The 7,952-nt window shown below is 31.2% G+C and overlaps 1 long non-coding RNA gene across 1 annotated transcript; it reads left to right on the top strand.

The window, feature by feature from the left end:
- The first annotated feature begins 273 nt into the window (after positions 1 to 273).
- On the top strand, positions 274 to 816 carry LOC130590571 (uncharacterized). Its single transcript, XR_008968421.1, has 3 exons — positions 274 to 358; positions 460 to 558; positions 721 to 816. It is a non-coding gene; the product is annotated as an uncharacterized LOC130590571 (long non-coding RNA).
- Positions 817 to 7,952: the final 7,136 nt, after the last annotated feature.

Genomic DNA, 7,952 nt, shown 5'->3' with positions numbered 1-7,952 from the left:
TAAGTATGAATTATTAAATTAATTATTAAAAGGATGGGAAGATGTTAACTGGATATGCACACACTAACATTTACGGATGTGCAGTTGACATTGGATGCTAACGGTCATTAGTCCGTGGAATGGAGTGGTGTTTTGGCTTGATCCTGCTGGGGCGGAAAATGATATTACTGAGTTTGCTCAAAGGACCATAAACGAGTATGTATACAAAGTACATTATATATTTAACTCATAATATTGAAGTAATCATCTAATTTTTACTTGACAATATTTTAGGGGAATCATAAAATTTAGTCTCGTATATCGAAAGGACATTAAGAAAGTGAAAAAGAATCCGACAATTAAGTGGAAAAAACCTGAGGTATGTTATTCTAATTTTTTATTATTTTGATGCATTTATATTGATACTTATTAAAATTAATATGTAATATGAGTAATTGTACAATTACCTTTATGAACAAGTGTCCTCGTCAATCCCAAGAATATCTGGACTGTGGATATTATATACGTCGATATATGCTCGAGACTATAGAGAAAAGGCGACAAGTGATTCCTGATAAGGTATCAATTCTTTCAAAACACCATTCACTTGATTATTTCTCATATCTATTATTAGTGCTTGAAGTTAACCAAGATTTATACTTATCAAAAATACTTACTTTTATGATTAACAACATATTTCATATCAAATTATTTTTAAATAAATTTATTAATGTTTTGTAGTACTTTGGCGGAGTTACAACTGAATTTCCTCAAAACAAGCCTGACGAGTTGAGAGACTTATGGATCAAATACGTGGAGGAATATAAACAAGCGGAAGAAGTGAAATCTAAAGAAAGTGTCGATTTTGATTAGGTGCTAAGCAGGATTAGATAGGTAATTAGTTAGAACAATGAGTTGATTAATTTACTCTGCATATGAGTTAAAAGAAATAATGGCTGCTTTAGGTATCTTTTGAGAAGTTGATTTTTTGAATCTTCATATATCGATATTATTTTGTAATGAATTATGGTATTGCATCAATGAAATTTTTGTCAAGTTATATAATAATTCGAATTTTGTCAATGCAAGTGGCACGCGATTTTGTAGGAAATATATATCAAAAAAAAATTATAGGTAAATTAAATAAAGCCAGAAGCTAGAATTTTGTCGTTAAAAAAAATGAGGCAAAGACACCATCTGTTCTAATGTATGGCCTCTTATATCAAATTAAATTTAGTACTTAGGAAGACGAAAGAGACCACCTTTCCATCTAAGTGATTTTTTTAAGAAAGATAAAGAGACCACCTATAAATAATAAGTGGTTTTTTAGTACGATGAAAGAGACCACATTTGTTTTTTATGTGGTTCCTTATCCTTCTTATTTTTTCCTACTACAATACATAAAAAAACCACTTATTTAAAAAAAGTGGTCTCTTCTTTCAATATAAAAAACCACCCATAATAAGTGGTCTTTTACCTTGAGAGACCACTGAGCTAGAGACCACCTCTAAAGTGGTCTCTAAGGTGTTTTTTAGGGGGTCTCTTTATGCATTTTTGTAGTAGTGTCAATTCGAAAATAAAACATAATTGCTGAAAATCAGAATCAAAACACAACTTACTCGGATGAACCCGTTTGAGAGTTGGAAGTAGATGATTCTTGAAAGTTTTCTCCTTTATATAGACCTCTCAAAAATTAGCCGTTTGATATGAAGAAATTAGGAGAAATTAAAATTATTTGTTGCTTGCCATTGATAATCAATGAAAATCTAAAATTGGGTAAAAATAATTTTTTTCCCGTTAGAAAGAGAAAAAACCCCCAAATTTCCATAGATAATAGAGAGAGTTGATAAAGAGCCGAAAAAATTGATGAAGAATCAAAGAAGATTGAAAGACTTGAAAATTAAGGAAGGTGAATCATGAGTAATGGAGTGAATCAAGATAGAGAAAGGAGTTTGAGGAAAGTTGCTGAATTAGTGGCTTGAATAATGAAGTGTTATTCTAAGGAAGAAGCGTGAATAGTGAAGCGTGGGTAGGAAAAAAAAATAGTGGGCTAGACTTTCTTTTGGGCCCTCCAAAGTAAACCATTTTTTTAAAAAAATTGGGGCCTTGTGCAAAGGAGCACCTTGCACACCCCTCCCTACGGGCCTGTATAGACACGAAGGAAGTTTGTGTTCCCAGATCATAAACTTTATATCCCTTCTTTAAATAGGGATAGCCTATAAAAATGCATCTCCTACTTCTTGCATCAAGTTTATTTCTCCCTCTATCCTTGTTATAAGCATCACAAAGACACCCAATAAATCTTAAATGCTCATATCTGCATTTATATTGATACATGATTTTAGATTGAATTTTCCATCTTAGAATAGAACTAGGAAACTTGTTAATCAAATAAGTTGCTGCCAAAACACATTCTCCCAAAATCTCTTAGGAAGACCAGCTTGAATTTGTACAGCTCTACCAACTTTCATTAAGTGCCTATGCTTCTTTTTCACTCTCCCATTTTGTTTAGGTGTCCCTAAATAATTCCTTTCTCCTTGAACAAAGGGTCACAATCTTCATCCATAATCTCAGATCCATTATCTGGTCTAATAATTTTAACTTTCACTTCAAACTGGTTTTCTACCATTTGAAGAAAATCCTTCACAATCTTGTGCACCTGCCCCTTGTTATGCAACAAATAGGTCCAAGTGCACTTGCTATAATCATCTATAATTGTTAGGAAGTAAGAAGCTACATTCAATCTTTTGGTCCTATATGGACCCCACAAATCTATATGCACTACTTCAAAACATGTTTTCGCTAGACTTGTGCTCTTGTTAAAAGGGAATTTATGATGCTTTGCTATAATACATACATCACAGTCATATTTATGCATACCAGAGCAATCACATGATTCAATATGTTTCAATTTAGATAGAGAAGCATGCCCTAACCTAGCATGTAAGATGTCAAAATTGAACTTAGTACAATTTGTTTGGCTCGAGGGCATAATTTTGTCACTATCAATACTATCATAAATGTTTTCAATAAGCATCACATTCTTCCCATCAACTTTCACAACATCAATCTTCTCTTCTTTATTCAAGTAGTAAGGACCTCCATTTTTCTTCCCACTTCCAATCACCTCATCAGATTTGAGGTCCTGAAAAACACACTTAGCTTTATGAAACTTCACATATAAATTACCACTCTCCTGTAATTTTCCTACTGATAGCAAATTGTATCTGAAACCTTTTACTTCTAGGACATCATGAAGTATTATTTTGCCATTAATATCTATTATATAAGTCAAGGGTGAGCTATGGTGTCCCGCCTTGAAAAGACTTATATACCGGCCTTAATCTCTAAAGAAATAATAAATTAAAGATTTTTTTAACTCTTTCCTCATTTACAAATAAATATGAATAATAAGGAAAGTTCTACATTATCAAAAAAAAATACATAAAAATGTGTAAAAAGAGAAAACTCACAATTGAAAATAAGCTGATGACAAAATCAGTTTTTAAAGGACTATAAAAGCAAAAATTTACAGAGATTTTTACTATCTAAACTCTTGATTGCAATAAAAATTTCAAATCACATACATTAACAACCCACAAAAAAATTAACGAACTTAGACAATATCATTTTTTTTATTATTTTTGGGGCTCACAATCAGTTAGAATAATAAATAACTAAAGAAATAAACATAAAGCATTAGATAATATCAATTTCTAATTTATTTTTTTCAATTGAAGCACTACTCACCATAGTATGTCTAAATTAACCAATGGAATTAAATTGAACTACAAATAAAATACGCCTCTAAAAAAATATGTATTTTTAAATAAATAAAAAAATAATTACATCATTGTTTAAAAGGAGAGTTGTTGAATTATCTACCAAATAAGATAACATATCATAGCTCGACATGATCCTTTCTGGAAAACATTACTCTTTTACACTAGAGCAATGCAAATAAAAAATCATAAAGCTCATCAATGTTCACCATAAGTATTACATTCTTAAGTTAGTTTTTAACACTTTTTGATGTTACTATTAATATTAATATATTTTCGCACACATCGCGTGTATATAATGCTAGTTATAATAGTGCCAATTGTGTTAATCCATTTTTTAACTTCCATCAGGCAACCTTACCGAGACTGCCTTTTTAAGTCTTTTTCTTTCATACAAAAGAGACTCATCACCAGTCATGTGGTCAATGGCTCCAGTATCTAGTATCCAATCCACTTTCTCCATAATATTACATTTAACATTATGGTCTAAATCATCATAGAGATTATCTGCAGAACTGCTAAAAGCAATGGTTTTTCCTCCTCCAGACAAGCTATCTCCTATTTCTTTTCCCTTCAACATCCTCATTACTTGGTAAACCGCCTTCACCATTTTTGGATCTGTCTTCCCAGTGCCTTTCCTCCCAATGGATGGCAGTCATCATCATCATCACTCATCTCTGCTTGCACATTACCTGCAATCCTCTTTCCTCCATTTTCAGTCTTTTCATTTTTCAGGTCCTCAAACCAATCTGGTTCTCCATTCAACTTGAAACATTGTTCCATTGTATGCTCTCTCTTCTTGCAGTATTCATTTTTTTTCATACTTCTCCTTCTCCCAGTCTTTCTTACTCGCTTGCCCTGAATACTTTGTTGCCAACCTTGCCCACTCTTACCACCCCTTTGCACAACCATTACACTTGCTTCTTGTGAACTCTCCTACATACCACTTATTTCCTTCTTTTTCTCTATTTGCGTAGCAATGGCATAAGCTCTATTTATGGCAGATTTTAGACCTACTCTGATACCATGTAAATCAGTGACGGGTCTCGTAATGCTTCTCACTTATTCACTCAAAATACTCAAGGAAGAGTTTTCTCCCAAAGATGGCGTCTTTATATTTCATACACTCTTAAATTACAAGAAAGCGGTTGTACAAATATTTATATGCCCACAATCTCTAGGGTCTGAAGTAAAAATTAGACACGTGTACAAAATTTAAAAGAGGATAAAAGGACAGCGCTACATGACTTAATAAACCACAAATAAAGAAGTGATAAAGAGATAAATAACTGTATAATTTTACAGAAATTTATGTAAATTCTTGTGTCTAGGTTTCACTTTAACAACTTATGTGTTCATAGCACAAGATTTTACTACTCAGTGGTTTAGAATCAAATATCTCATAGAATTAATGGTTGCTTATGTTTTCCAATTGATATGTCATGATTACCACACGATTTAATACGACATTATAGCATAACGACAACAATAAAAGTCGAACTTATTGTATATATAATATACTAGTTTTTGATCCGTGCATAATGTACAAGAAGTTTTTTTGTTGAATAAGAATGTTGATCTCACTACTACATAATTGACATTATGTAACACCCAAAAAGTGTTACTTAAAGTGCTAAAAGTGTTATATTAGATAATAGGTAACACTTTTTTGAATGTTACATATGCATGTGTTACCTATGCTTTTAGTTAACACTTTTAAAAGCCTATAGTAACACTTTAACACTTTTATCTACCTTTTACATAAGGTATTATATGTCATTCACTTAGTGACATGGGCTAGTTATATCTAGAGTTGTCAGATTAGTCTACGAGTGATCTTGTTTAATCTTTTATGTTTAAATTAAAATATTATCCGTTTTTTAACCTATTTTTTTACCTTTAGGCTAATACTCCCTCTGTTTTTTTTTATCTTTCTCACTTTTATATGCGCATCTGCAATGCACATCTTTGAACTTAAATATCTTTCATTATACATTATTAAAAATTATGACGATTGAATATTAATAATGTACTAATTGAGACGAATCAAACAAGAGTCCACATGACTATATTTTAACTTATAAATTAAACGAAAATTGAGAAGGTTCTCTCTAATATTGAATATTGTCAAGATTCTAAGTGAGAACGATAAAAAACAGAGGGAGTGTGTTTAAATAAAAAAAGTATATGATACAATTGATAGCAATTTGAATATAATATATTAAATAATTTTATGATTTGGCCATTATGGTGCTACCAATATAATTCTTCTAAAAAAGCCGTGTCTTTAGTGTGACATGACATTTCTATGTTGTGCTCTCAATAATATAATGAAATGGTTATTTTAAAGTATGTTTAAGTATTATTATTTTTTAATTGTATATTTGAAGTTACATCTAGTTTATATAATACAATAAACGACTATGGTGATTTATTCAAAACTAAACACTATTAAAGACGCTAATTATCTAATTTTATAACTCTAAATTATAATTTAAAATATATATTGTTACAAAACGATCCTACATGACACTTTTTTTTTGTAAATAAGTAAATTTTACTACCAAAAGAGGATAATACATGGAAAAACTAAGCTCACAACCAACAAATCATAAAATACAAGCAAAGAGAATCACAAACGTAATTCTCTTGTTTTAAACACACCCAATACATAATCTTTATAAGACCTTCGTCGGATGTTAGTTGCTTGGTTGTAAATCTCCTAGCATTACGTTCCCGCCACAATAAGTACATAGTAACAAAGAAACTAATTCTATAATTCTTATGAAGATTGGAATTCCCATTATATTGTCTAAGACAAACCGAAAGCTCCTCACTCCAAGGCCTGACATACCTTTGTAAACCCACCTACTTCAAGATTTTACCCCAAATCTGCCTGGAAAAAGGACACATGAAAAACAAATGATCTAGTGTCTCATCATCACCAATACATTAAACCTAATTTTTGCAAATAATCACAAGTCATCATCCTCTTATGTAGGGCAAGCCAAGTGGTAAACACACACTTTGGAGGAAAAAGATTATTACAAATCATTTCTTCCAAGGTACTCTATCATGTGTAACTCTAAACAGAGCATACATTTTCCTGATTGAGAAATTTGGCTAACGAAGAAGCTCAATCCCACCTTGAACCTTAGAACAATGCCGAACAACTCCAAAAAATTTCCATACAACCAAAAAAAACCTTTTATAAAGTTCTTTTACTTTTTTAGTTATTGAAGGATTTATGTCCTCGACTTAAATGCAATTACTAATGTATAATGGATCATATTATAGAGATAATAAGTTCATTATATTGGGTCGTCTATACGTCTTGCTAGAGAAAGCTATAGAACTTCGGATTAGTAAATAAATAAACCCGAAGCCCAATGTAACGGATCCTACAAGGTCACACATTAAACTTGGATCAACAAAAGAAACCTAGAGCCCAAGAGGGCCCTAGGGTGGCCGGCTAAGAGATGGGAAAAGGGGAGAGAAATCTGACCTAAATACTATTATATATTTGGGTTAGGCAGAAAAATAAACAGTCAGTTAATTCTATTATTATTTTTTTCTCTCTTATTATCTCTCTTCAAAAGTCACGTTATACTCCAAGAAACCAAAGAAGAAGTTTTCTTCCTTTCCAACTAGCATTGGTGGAGTGTTGATCTGGGTTGGTGGACTAAGTAGAGGAATCACATCTGAGATTCTTAATCCAGGTTCTTCAAGCTTTGTGGAAATCACGCTACAAAGGTTATTTCTAAACTTGTATGTGATCCTTAATTGTATATGCATGTGATCCTGATTTAAGTGCTTATGAATTTGATTCATGAAATTCCGCTTTATAGTACTTACATATTCCTACAGTGGTATCAGTTTTAGCCTCTTGCATATAGAGTTTTGGTCATAAAGCTTAGTTTATGTATGATTAATTTTAATTTGATTAAGGGGAGGAATTAAATTATGGATTGAATAACTAATTGAAATTGATTAAAAATAGTTTTAATAACTTGCTTTCTCAATCTATATTAGCCAAAAATTCACCCTAAAAACCCTATATTCGAAATTTTAAAATCTGATTTTGAATACCTAAATTTCGAAAAATAAATTCATGTCATTAATTTAATTTTCATGTTTAAAATAGTTTATGCATGAAGATAAATTCATATAAAAGTAAGGTGTTTTGTATGA

Source organism: Beta vulgaris, chromosome 2, assembly GCF_026745355.1.
Source record: "Beta vulgaris subsp. vulgaris cultivar EL10 chromosome 2, EL10.2, whole genome shotgun sequence".
In the NCBI taxonomy this organism is placed as follows: domain Eukaryota; kingdom Viridiplantae; phylum Streptophyta; class Magnoliopsida; order Caryophyllales; family Amaranthaceae; genus Beta; species Beta vulgaris.
Note: the sequence above shows the minus strand (reverse complement) of the source record. Positions and strands in the feature narration are given on the sequence as shown.